The following is a 14114-nucleotide window of genomic DNA, read 5'->3' on the forward strand; positions in this document are numbered from 1 at the left end:
AAAGAGGTGAAAGATCTATACAATGAAAACTACAGAACCCTAAATAGAGAAATCAAAGAAGTCCTTAGAATATGGAAATATCTACCTTGCTCTAGGATAGGCAGAATTAATATCAAAATAACCATACTACCAAAAACACTATACAGATTTAATGCAATTACAATCAAAATCCCAATGGTATTCCTCATAAAAATAGAAAAAGCAATCATGAAATTCATCTGGAAAAATAAGAGACTCAGAATAGCTAGAGAAATCCTTAGCAGGAAGAGTGAAGTAGGTGGCATCACTCTAGCAGAACTTGAACTATACTACAGAGCAATAGTAATAAAAAAAATGTTATTGGCACCAAAACAGACTGGAAGACCAATGGTACAGAATAGAGGACACAAAGACAAACCCAAAAAATTACAATTCTATTAGACGAAGGTGCCAAAAACATGCATTGCAGAAAAGATAGCCTATTCAAAAAATGGTGCTGGGAAAACTGGAAATTCATACACAACAAAATGAAATTAAACCCGTATCTCTCACCATGTTTAAAACTTCAACTCAAAGTGGATCAAGAACTCAGCATCTAATGATAAAAATAAATAGGAAATAAACCAGAGACCCTGAGCCTAATAGAAGAAAAAATAGTCCCTAATTTTCATCACGTGGGATTAGGCCCCAATTTCCTTAGTAAGACTCCTATAGTGCAAGAATTAAAACTAAGAATCAATAAATTGGATGGATTCAAACTAAAGAGATTCTTCTCAGCAAAAGAAACAATCTGTGAGGTGAATAGAGAGACTACATCTTGGGAGCAAATTTTTATCCCTCATACATCAGATAGAGCATTAATCTCTAGGGTACATAAAGAACTCAAAAAGCTAAACACCAAAAAGCAAATAATCCAATCAATAATTAGTCCAAGGACCTGAACAGAGACTTCTCAGAAGAGGACATACAATCAATGAACACATTTATGAAAAAAATGTACATCATTGCTAGCAATTAGAAAAATACAAATCAAAACTACTCTAAGATTTCATCTCTCTATCTATTATGAAGACAAACCACAGTAAAAATTGGTGAGGATGTGGGGAAAAAGGCACACTCCTACATTGATGGTGGGACTGCAAATTGGCGCAGCCAATATGGAAAGCAGAATGGAGATTCCTTGGAACACTGTGAATGGAACACCATTTGACCCAGCTATCCCTCTTTTCAGTCTATACCCAAAGGACATTAAAATAGTATACTTTAGTGACACAGCCACATCAATGTTTATAGCACCACAATTCACATAGCTAAACTGTGGAACCAGCCTAGATGCCCTTCAGTAGATGAATGTATAAAAAAATGTGGCATATATACACAATGGAATATAACTCAGTAGTAAACAAGAATAAACTCATGGCATTTGCATGTAAATGGTTGGCATTGGAGAAGATAATGCTCAGTGAAGTTAGCCAATCCCCCCAAAAAAATGCCGAATGTTTTCTCTGACATAAGGAGACTGACTCATAGTGGGTAGGGAGGGGGAGTATGGGAGGAATAGATGAACTCTAGGTAGGGAAGAGGGGTGGGAGGAAAAGGGAGGGGGCAGGGGACTAGCAAAGATAGGACAGATGGATGGGAGGGTAAGGGAGGGAGCAGAGTGTTAGCAAGGATGGTGGAATGTGATGGACATCATTATCCAAAGTACATGTATGAAGACATGAATTGGTGTGAATATACTTTATATACAACCAGATATATGAAAAAATGTGCTCTATATGTGTAGTATAGATTGTAGTGCATTCTGCTGTCATATATAACAAACAAAAATTTAAAAAAATATATATAAATAAAACTCTACCAACAACAAAAACAGCAAAATTACGATCACAAATAAAGATAGAGGTTTACATTACAAATTTAAGAAAAGTGAGAGAAATGTAATTGTTGGCATGGCCCAGACACCTGTGCCAGACAACTATGGTCCATTTCTCCATGATTATTAGGACTAAATCATTATCACAAACACTACAGGAGGAAGATGTGTGGAAGAGAAACCATCAGAAAGCTGACATCAATTCATGAACATAATCAAAGACTGGCCCCTGTCATGGCCAAAGAAGCACAGGCTGCTGTTCCCTGTGGAAAGTTGTGAATGTTGGGATACAGGGTGCATTAACCATTGCCCTCTCTTTACTTCACAGAAAGGAGTCTCTTCTTGCCTGGTCCAGATGGAGAAAAATATTACTGTTAAATTCTCTACATTTTGGCTATAACTTCTTTAGGATTTGATTTTTATATATATTTTAAAAGTAAATAAATTGGCACAATTATGGATCACAGTGTTTACAAGTAGGTTCTACACTGTTCTGAATAAGAGCAAATTATATAAGAATAAGCTATTTCCAGATTTGATAGGTAGAGTTTTCTTTGGTGTCAGTATTTCATATAGGTAATTGACATATGGGATGTTTCTTTAAAATATATAACCACGACTGATTCCAGCAAATATATTAAATTATATTTAATCATTAAAAGATGCATTGATGAAATTACACATTCTATTATGGGTCCATGGAAACAATATGGTAAGTCACAGAAATATATCTTATGAAATAACTCAGCTTCTAATGATGTAATACAAAGGTAGACAGTGTAACTTGTAAAGTTCAAATATGAAGAGAATTGTATCTTATTAAGAACCATGATCCATGATCCATGAAATTAGGATGAAGCTGAAAGGCATCTTCATAATTTCCCTGAGAACAACTCTTTTCCCGTTACTCTTGTCACAGCTTCCTTTACCTGTTTGTTCCTGAGACTGTAGATGAGAGGATTCAGGAAGGGAGGAACCATGGTGTAAAAGGCAGAGAGATCCAGGATCTCGAGTGTGTCAGAGGTTGCTGAGGACCTCAGGTACACACCTGAGCCAGAACTGAGGAAGAGGGACACCATGAGGATGTGAGGGGTGCAGGTGGAGAAGGCCTTCCCTGGGGCTCTGGCGGGAAATTTCAGCACATCAGAAAATATGCAAATATATGACATGGCAATAAAAAGGAAGCAACCACCACAAATGACCACAGCAGGGACAAGAATAAGGACTTTGTTGCTGGTGGTGTCAGAGCAGGAGAGCCTCAGCAGAGAGGGGACATCACAGAAGAACTGAGGGACCACGTTTGACTGGGAGATAGACAGCCAGAATGTGTTCCCTTGTGCACACCTGCATACAGCAGACCACTGACCAGGGTGGCCAGGGTCATGCGGACACAAATCTGAGGGTTCACGATGAGGGGGTATTGGAGGGGCTGGCAGATGGCCACATAGCGGTCCCAGGCCATGATGGAGAGAATCAAATATCTAAGTATGCACAAAGATACCAAGAAGATTTGTGTTTCACAACCAGTCACTGAAATGACCCAGTTGAGAGTGAAAGCGTTGACACAGGCATTGGGGACAGTGATGAAAATGAAGCATATGTCCAAGATGAACAGGTTCCTGAGGAAGAAGTACATGGGCATATGCAGATTTTGGTCAGCAGTGGTGACAATGATGATGAGAAGGTTGCCTAACAAGGTACCCAGGTAGGTCATTGGGAATACTGTGAAATAGAGGAAACTCAGATCCCAGCCATCAGGAGAGCTCAGGAGGAGAAATTCAGTTACCATGGTGGCATTGGCCATTTGCTGGAAATTCTGGTTGCCTCGTAAGATAAATAGGTGAGAGAGGAAGCAAAAAATAATTAATACAATTATTTGACATATTTATGTCCAGAGTGTTTTCTTGTAGTTTGCATTAGCTTTCCCTGTAGAGGAAATGTCACTCTTGTTTTTCTGATATTTTTAATCATTTTTAAGCATTGTGCACCTCCCAGTGCAAGTGTGGAGTCTACAGCCCATGGTCTGCATGTGGCCTTCAGAGCTTGTCCTCAGTTTCCCATTAGGCCTCCTCTGACCTCCTGAGACTCCCATGCAGAGCACTAGCAAGCATTGTTCATCTTCTCTCTTTTTTGAGCAACTGTGTGACAGTGTGTTCTCTAACTCTGTAATTTAGTTACCTTATTGTCTTCCATAAATGCAATTTCACCACTTTTTTGCCTTTTTATGAACACTAAGTAATTCAAATAATAATTTATAAATATTTTTTTTGGAATGGTGTCAGAGTCATTATCATCATGAACATGAAAAACACACACATGCTCAGCCATACCTTATTCAGCTCCCCCAGAGGCTATTCTTCTCTCCAGCAGATCAGTGTAAGTTCTTTAGAGAATAACATTCTACTAAACTTCTACTTTTTACCTTAATATGTTTATATTCAGTGCTCAGCACCATGAAGTTGAAGATTCCTTTGTCTAGACAATCATTGTTCCTTTTCTTTTTGACACCTCCCCTTATATACCATTCTTCTTAAAGTTATCATAAGTGTTCAAAAAGTTACTGACTGCATACCCTAAAAGGAATGTTTTGCTCATTGTTATAGCACTCCTGCAGCACCTCAGACTGGTTCAATCCTTTGTCACCAAAATCATTATCTCCTCAGCCCTCTGCAACCTGGGTCCGCCTTAGCACCTTGCCAAGTTAAACACATTCACCCTTAGAAAAGAAATCTACCTGATGAGCCTGCCTGGGCTCCTCTGAAAATGTGAATGTTCCCCAAGGACATTGTTGGGTCGCCAGACTCATGGACATTACTGTTAATTTAACAGTGTGGGTGAAGTTCAAGGGGTGATACTTAATCTACCTGCAATCTTTTGCTAGCCCCATCCCCCACTCCTCCCTGACACAAACCTGAACTCACATTTCAGTGACCTCCTTGTTCACACTATATCCTGGGTCTTGTTGACAGAGCCCCTTTTCTACAAAGACATATTTTATTTAATTTTCCCCATTAGTATACACTGCACTTTAAAGAAGCTGAAATGCAATTTTTCTCTGAAACCCTTTCTTAGCCTCTAATTTTTCTTATATTTTTCTGTTAGTGTTAGAAGTCAACATGTTATTTTACCTTTTATGAAATCTATATGTACAAATACCCCAAATCACTGGTATAGAAATTCTTTGATTTTGGACCTTGTATCATTCATCTTTTTATTCTCTTAGTAGCAAGTAAGTGACTTCATGCATAGTAGTTAATAAAAAATGCAATGTAACACAATTGACTAACTGCTAACATGATCTAAGTTTCTTGATTCCACTAATTTACAAGTGAGTACCTTCTAAATCAGTGATGTCCTTTTTCACTTCTGTAAGAAATACAGTGTGTGTTCATTTGAAATACCATACCCCACTTCTGTGCTGAAAGAAAGATTGTTTCAAATCAGGTCTTGACAAATATTTACTAATGATTTATATTATGGGAAAATCTGCTACAGATACTGAGTTTTAGTAAAAGATTGTTTTTTTTTTTTTAAAAAAGCATGATTTGAGTACTATGAAGGAAAAAATGTTACATATATAAAAATTCAAATTAATATGAATAATTCTGAATGTGATATATGATGATACTAACTAATAAGGAAATCTGCCAGACATTTTACCCTTTAACCTGGATTCCAGGAGCTACAGGAGCTCCTGTTGATCACCCCAGGACATCCTGTCACATACAGATGGGATGTAAACATGGGTTAAAATCTAGAAGGTGCATAGTACTACAGAGACATTATCTTTCTTTATTATTATTTTCTACACTAAGCCAAATACTGCCTTTCCTTCTTCAATAGGATGTAGCAAATTCTCCACAAACCAGATGAGTTACATTAACTTACTTGATGTCCTCCTTTGTGTGATTTAGCTATGGTTTGATAAATTCTTCTGAATTTGAATTTCATTTTTCATGTATTAGTCTTCAAATACTTCCATTTATGGAGCACCAATCCAAAGTCATGTATAAATACAATAAAATACATGTACAAATCACCACCTATTTTTTACAGAAGGCCTCAGATAATTTCAGTAAATTCTAAAGATAGGATGACTTTCTAAACCTGGATTTTAAAAATAAAAGTATGGCTTAGGTTGCATATATTGACCTTAATATTTTGGTGTGATTCAATACTACATTCTTATTTAAGGGGCAAAAATGCCTATGCAGAATTCTCTCATAAAGACACTAAGATGAAGGTATAAATAACAGAAAGGGTTGGTAGAAGTGAGAGTCAGCACAATGTGTGTGAGGAGAACTAGCATGTTTTAACTCCAGGAACATGAAGAGGGACTACCCAAGTGCTTTCTCTGTAAGTGGTAAAAGCTGAGATTTTTCTCTTTTTAATTTCTCTTGATAGTGATTCAAATAATGATTTATATAATAAATAGATCACTTCAAAACTGCAAATATTATTTGGTTTGGAAGACACAAAATAAAGTATTTTTAATTATATTTTCCATATTAGGAATTATCGATTAGTGTCTTTGATAAGCCATTAAAATGCTGAGGCACATATATTCTGAAAATAAAAATATGCTTCCAAGTGTTGCACAACTTTATTTTTATATTTACACCACTGGACACACGCATCCTCTTAGTCATACACAACATGTATTTAGCATAAAAACTTAAGGATATAATTGAAAACTTGGGCATGGTGGTGTATGCCTATAATCCCAGCAGCTTAAGAGGCTGAGACAGAAAGATTTTAAGTTCAAAGCTAGCCTCAGAAACTTGTCAAGACCCTATTTCAGAATAAATATTCAAAACGGGTGGAATGTTGCTCAATAATTGAGCAGCCCTGGGTTTAATCCCTGACACCAAAAAAAAAAAAAAAAAAAAAAAAAAAAAAAAAAAAAAAAAAAAAAACAATGGAATAATTGAAACATGTATTTTTGAACAAAACAAAGAAAGGAGATTAATATTCAAAATATTTCAATGAATCTTTCCTACCTCATTAAATATATTTCCCACAGTAATTGACTTATGTGCATGTGTATCAGCTATTACAATACCATTCCTATCTACCTACATATCCTATACCATGTTTTGCATTTTATTCTTGTTGTCTAAATGTGAATGTATTTATTAGTATTCTATGGAATTTCTGTGCAAATTACTTTGAGTGTTATCTAAGTAAAAGTTAAAGTAATCTGAAGAAAAAAATTTAAACCAATAGAAGCAACATGAAGGACTATCACACACTTAACTTCCATACACCATGCAGATGTCCCCAAGGTCCCTGTGTTCCTATTGCAGCAGTCACAATCACAGCGAACAACATAATGCAGTTATAAAGACTCTCTGTGCTGCCTGTGTTCTTCTCAGAATTCACCAAACTCTTCTTGGGATAGCTGACTCTTTGGATGAAATTGCAATTTGCAGAGCAGAATAATTATGAATCTTAGATGCATTTGGACTCTAAATGCCAAGTACTCACTCCTGAGTGTCACCTGTTCTCCATGATAGGTGCAGTACTACATCTCCCCTTGGCTTCTCCCATCCACTGTGTATGCAGCCAGGGTGGATCTGTCCAGTCAACCCAGTGCCATATGGGTTGTGGGGAGCTCAGTCACCATTGTTTTATGTGAGCATAGTACCTAGCCAGTGGGAGTAGGGTCCCAGGGAGCCCAGAGCTCAGCCTGCAGAGGCAGCAGGAGGCCTGAGCCCACCACCAGGCAGTGGAATCTGCAGAGCCCAGGAGAGAGGACCTGGCCATGTGCCAGCATGGACAGTGGATGACACATGGGAACTCCTCTGCTGGGCATTGACTTTAGTCGTTATTGATAAACTAACGATACTGAGGAGAGACTGATGGTTCTCACTGTGTGTGTTTTCATCTCTGCCCTCCTTCACCTCAGTGTGAGTTAGCAGTAGGTGTTTGTATGGATTAGTTAACATTAAGTGTGGTGGGCAGCTCTCACTCATTCACCAACCTTTAAGAGGGAAACATCTAAAACTATCTCCAGTTCAGCAGCAAAAGTTTCTTATCATTAAGATGAAATCCACATGATTTAAAATTAACCTTTGTAATAGTTTATGGTTCTCAAGTCAGTGTGAGTTACCACACTGAATAATTGTACAATTTTCAGCTACATGTTTTTCCAAAATACTTTTTTACTTCAAATTGGCCACCTAATCCATTACACACATTTTCCATATTATCCCAGATTTCAGTCACTGGAGAACACTAAATGTATTCTGTATCTTTGAATTTACATATTTGTGAAATTGCATATAAATAAGTCACTCAGTATACAATGTGTATTCTGGTTGAAGTGAGCGTAACATCATTGAAATTAGTCCACTTGTAGCATGTATCATTTGTTCATTTCTGAAAGATGAATGATAAACCATTATTTGCATATGCCAGAAATATTTTAATCAACATATCTATTTGTGGACATATTTTTCATTCTCTAGTATAATTTGACTGAATTTTTGATTATCTTATATTTTGCTGTATTTGACTTCTCTGGTAAACACTCTACACTCTCTATGATTATATTTAGAACCTTTCTGTGAGCTTTGCATTGCTGTGACAAAAATACCTGAACAAATACAAAAAACAGCCAGGCACTGTGGCACATGCATATCATCCCAACAGCTCCTGAGGCTGAGGCAGGTGATTTGCGAGTTCAAAGCCAGTCTCAGCAACAGCAAAGTACTAAGAAACTCAGTGAGACCCTGTCTCTAACTAAAATACAAAATAGGGCTGGGGATATGCCTTGGTGGTTGAATGATCCTCAGTTCAATCCCCAGTACCACAAAAAGAAAAATAAAATTCCTTAGATGCTCTCAGACACTTTCCTGATGTCTCTGTGTGAAATGCTTAGCATCTCTTTAGGTGCTGGTATCTATTACAATTACACCTTCCTTGGCCCTAGTTTGTTAAACAATCCCTTTAAAACTCTGATCCAATTTGTTTTTTAACTCTACTAATATAACAACTGTTATTTTTTACAATTCAATATATCTCTGGTATTAATTTAAATAATTCTAAAGTCTTTATAAAACTTAGAAAAGTCTGAATGTTCTGGCATAATAGTCTCAGTCATGAATATTACCATAAAACACACTATAGAATAATTTACTACATCTTCTTGTTGGTTGCTAAACTCTCATCAAATTTCTAACTATGTGTTGTTCTAAGTCTTTTGTCTTCTGAAGTTTTGATTCTAAAAAGCACTGAAAAACATAATCACAATAAAGGATCTAACAAGTACTCTTAAATATTGTTTCCTTAAAGGGTAGAGTTAATATTTCAGAAGAGCTCACTTTTCAATAGATATCTTTCACATAATTTATATTACTATAAAAAAACCTATTTCTTTGTTCATGACTAATCCACAAAGAAAATGATTTTGTAAATTCTGTAGAAATTTTATACCATTCTCATGCACATGCACAGTTTTGTGTTTTTTGACAAAAGATTTGAAATGTCACAAAGTTCTTAAACCAATGTTTCCATTTTTCATATCTTTTGCTACCAGATCTTATGATACAAAATATCTTAAAACAGGTGTTAAATATCCAACAGCTTTTATCAATACAACAGGTGTTTGCTTCTTAGTTTGAATCCATGCCAATTTTTGATTCTTGATTTTCTTTTTTGAGATTTATGAGTCTTGTTAAGTAAGTCCAGTGCTAAGCTGACACAATAAAAATTTGGGCAGACTTTTAGAATGGAGTCAAACTAAAAAGCTTTTTCTCAGAAAAGAAACAAAGTATAACATGAAGAGACATCCTATAGAACGAGAGAGATAATCTTTACCACATGCAACTCAGGTAGAGCGCTAATCTCCAGGATATATAAAAAACTCAAAAAACTTAACTCAAAAAAAATGAGAGGAAAAAAACCCCAAATAACCCAATCAACAAATAGGCTAATTATCTGAAGAGACACTGTACAGAAGAAGAAATACAATTGATCAACAAATATATGAAAAATGTTCAACAACTGTAGCTATTAGAGAAATATAAATTAAAATTACTCTAAGATTTTATCTCAATCCAATCAGAATGGAAATTATCAAGAATACAAATAAACATTGGCAAGAAGGTGGGTAAAAAGGTGCACTCATACATTTCAGGTGGGACTGAAAATTGGTGCAAACACTCTGGAAAACAGTATGGAGATTCCGCAGAAAAATTAGAATGGAACCACTGTAAATAATCTCAAAGAAAGGAGACATAGAAACAAGGTGAAGAAGCAGGGAAGGAGGCAGAGTGGCTCCTTTTCCAAGTGGCCACATTTATTTATAACAATAGGTTACATTAGGTCATTAGTACCATAACCACATTATTGTTTAGAGTATCAGGAAAGTTGCTTATTCTGCAGTTTCATTTCACAGTTACAATATGCGATGTCAGGAGCTTTGTGCAGTTCTCAAGAAAGTCCGTTGTCTGAAGTTATTATTAGGTGGGCAGCTCCAGGAGCACCAGAGCTTGATGAAACATGGTAGTTATCTAGCCAACAAATTCTTCTATTCCCAGGAGCTATGTGCCTAAGATCAAGATTGCAACCCTTATGAAGAGCATTACTACAGTGGTCAGGCATCCCGTGTCTTTAACATGCAATTTTTCTAGCAGACAGGCATTCTGCACCTTTGCACAGAAACTTTCTAGCCACCAAAGTGCCACAGTCATGAAGTTTATCAGAGACCCAATCTCAAACACATAACTCCTACAAACCACCACTTGACCCAGCTATCCCAGTCTTTGGTTTATATCCAAAAGAAAATGTCAGCAAACTATTGTGACACAGCCACATCAATATTTATGGCAGCTCAATTCACAATAGCTAAACTATGGAACCAACCTAGGTGCCCTTCAACAGAATTGATAAAGGAAATGTGGTATAAATAAATGGAATATGACTCAGCATTAAAGAAGAATGAAATTATGGCATTTGCAGGTAATTGGACAAAGCTGCAGAATATCATGCTGATGGAAATAAGCCAATTCCTAAAACCAAAGGCCCAACGTTTTCTCTGATACACAGATGCTGATCTGTAATGGTGGGAGGGCTAGGGAAGAATGGACAAACTTTAAATTGGACAGAGGGGAGTGAGGGTAGGGGAGTGTGGGGTGGGAAGACAGTGGAATGAGGACATTATTATTCTATATACACGTGTGATTGCACCACACATGACTCTGCCTCATGTACAGCCAGAGGATGAGAAGTTGTGCTCCAATTATGTACAATGTGTCAAAATGCCTTCTGTAAAACTAATTAATTAGGACAAATAAAAAAATACCATCTATACAAAAAATAGAGCTGTTGTTTATAATTTAATTTCTTTCCAACTTTTTACATTAAATTTAAAATTAATTTAACTAGCCCTCTCATCCATGTAAAATGTCTACTCACTAGCATTCAAAAAGCTACAGTTGTAGAGGAAATGCAAATAAAGTTAGAATTTACAGAACTTATCTGGGGTTCTTTGAAGGTCTTTCTGTTCTAGCAGGGAACATTGAAGCTGTGAGAATCAGAAGCCATGGGACACAGTGAGGGGATGGTTGGATTCTGTTAAGCAATTTAAGGTTTCCTGTAGTGGTCAGTGCTGGGGTGCTCTTTTGCTCCTACCACAAGAATTCCCTTGCCTAAAAGCTTTAATAAGTGTATTCATCAATTAATCATATATGTTTATTATTTTGTATTTTCTTAGGTAATAAGTACATTTATGTTTTTCTTCATATTTTCATATTATTGTAATGTTGAACAAATTGTTTTTCTGAATTTGTAATTTAAAATCTTGAATGTGATATTATATAAATATTTTTTCTCATTGTTTTATATAAGTAAACCTAGATAAACTTGTCCTTCAGCATATGTCAGTTATTATTGATAATTATCAAAGTATATGCCAGTGAGGGCATTAGAATACTTGGGGAGAAATAACTTTTGGGAGGTGATGAAAGAGTGCCACAAGACAGGTGTGGTGGTGCAAGCCTGCGATCACAATGCCTCAGGAGGCTAAGGCAGGAGGATCAGAGGTTCCAAGACAACATTAGCAATGGAGCAAGGCCTGAAGCCACTTAGCAAGTCGCCATTCTAAGAAAAACACAAAAAAAGGACTGAGAATGAGACCTTAAGTTCAATCCTTGGTTAAAAAAAGAAGAAGAATGAAAATGATTGTGATGATGATGATGATAAAATAATAATAATAATAATAATAATAATAATAATAATAATAATAATCAGAGAGCACATACACTGCCATAAAGTTTTAGCGAACAAATATAGACAGATGTACTTTAAGAAGTACAGTAAACTGGGGGAAATTTAAGAGTTGACCCAAGTCAGAAATTTAGGCAAAAATATTAGGGTCCACCATGTCATAATTTTGAGGCATGACATATTAGCATAGATGTCACAGAAGTAACATGTGTAGGAGGTAAAACATCAGAGCTGACCTGCAACTCATGCTCCAGGTTTTGTCCCCCACACTAGTGACTCATGGACATAATAAAAGACTGGCAGCTTCCACTGCCAAGGAAGCACTGGGTGCTCTTCCTTGTGGATGGATATGTCTGTTGGGAAACATGGCCCTCTGTGTATTCATGGACAAGGAATTACTGTTCTCATGTTCAAAATAGATTGGTTATAACTTCTTTAGGATTTAATTATTGCATATATTCAAAGTAGTTAAATTGATACAGTTATGTACCATAGTGCTTAGTAATTTGCTTGATGTTTCTCTGAATAAGAGCATATTATGTGAGTGTAAGTTTTCTTCATATTTGATTGGTAAAGATTTCCTCTGAGACAGTACTTGATACAGGTACTGCAATGTATTTGGTGAATCTTTAATGCATTTTTCCACAAATGGTTTCAACAAATATATTAAATTATATTTACTCATTAAAAGACAAATTGATTAAATTACACATTTTATAAAGGATTCATGGAATAATAGGTAAATGAAAAATCAATTAATAAAAAAATCTCATATTCAAATAAAGTGACATTAGAGTAGGCAGTTTAACTTGTGTCACCCAGATATGAAGAACATTTGACCTAATCTTGAACTTCACTCAGAGAAATTAGAATGATGCTGAAAGACAGCTTTATCGTTTCCCTGAGAACAACTGTCTAACCATTACTCTCCTCACAGCGTCCTTTACCTGCTTGTTCCTGAGACTGTAGATGAGAGGATTCAGGAAGGGAGGAACCATGGTGTAAAAGGCAGAAAGAACCAGGTCCTGGAGGGTGTCAGAGGCTGCTGAGGACCTCAGGTACACAGCTGTGCCAGAACTGAGGAACATGGAAAACACGAGGATGTGAGGGATGCAGGTGGAGAAGGCCTTCCCTGGGGCTCTGATGGGAAATTTCAGCACAGCAGAAAATATGCGAATATATGACATAGCAATAAAAAGGAAGCAACCACCACAAACAACCACAGCAGAGACAAGAAGGAGGACCATGTTGCTGGTGGTGTCAGAGCAAGAGAGCCTCATCAGAGAGGGGACATCACAGAAGAACTGGTGGACCATGTTTGACTGGCAGAAGGACAGCTGGAATGTGTTCCCAGTGTGCACACCTGCATACAGCACACCACTGAGTAGGGAAGCTAGAGTCATGCGGACACAAAACTGGGCGTCCATGATGAGGGGGTACTGGAGTGGCTGGCAGATGGCCACATAGCGGTCCCAGGCCATGATGGTGAGAAACAGATATTCAACACATGCGCAGAAAATGACCAAGAAGATCTGGGTTGCACAGCCAGTCACTGAAATGGCCCAGTTGCCAGTGAGAGAGTTGACACAGGCATTGGGGACAGTGATGGAAATGTAGCACATGTCCAAGATGGACAGGTTCCTGAGGAAGAAGTACATGGGTGTGTGCAGGTTCTGGTCAGCAGTGGTGACAGTGATGATGAGAAGGTTCCCTAACAAGGTACCCAGTTAGGTCATTGGGAATACTGTGAAATAGAGGAAACTCAGATCCCAGCCATCAGGAGAGCCCAGGAGGAGAAATTCAGTTACCATGGTAGCATTGGCCATTTACTGGAAATTATGGTTGTCTGAGAAGATAAAGAGAGAAGAGGGAGGAATGGAAAAGCATGAATAATACAATTATAATGAATAATACAATAATATTCATGTCCAGAGTGTTTTCTTGTATTTTGCAGTAGCTTTTCCTGGAGAGGAAGGTCACTCTTGTTTTTCTGATATGTTTACTCATTTCTGAGCAGAGTGCACCTCCA

General features: G+C 37.0%; 2 pseudogenes; both read right to left on the minus strand.

Moving 5' to 3' along the window:
- Positions 1-2727: 2727 nt before the first annotated feature.
- Positions 2728-3659, minus strand: LOC114081447 (olfactory receptor 14C36-like; annotated as a pseudogene).
- Positions 3660-12975: 9316 nt separating this feature from the next.
- Positions 12976-13911, minus strand: LOC114081446 (olfactory receptor 14C36-like; annotated as a pseudogene).
- Positions 13912-14114: the final 203 nt, after the last annotated feature.

This window comes from Marmota flaviventris (genome assembly GCF_047511675.1).
Source record: "Marmota flaviventris isolate mMarFla1 chromosome 5 unlocalized genomic scaffold, mMarFla1.hap1 SUPER_5_unloc_2, whole genome shotgun sequence".
NCBI classification, from domain to species: Eukaryota; Metazoa; Chordata; class Mammalia; order Rodentia; family Sciuridae; genus Marmota; species Marmota flaviventris.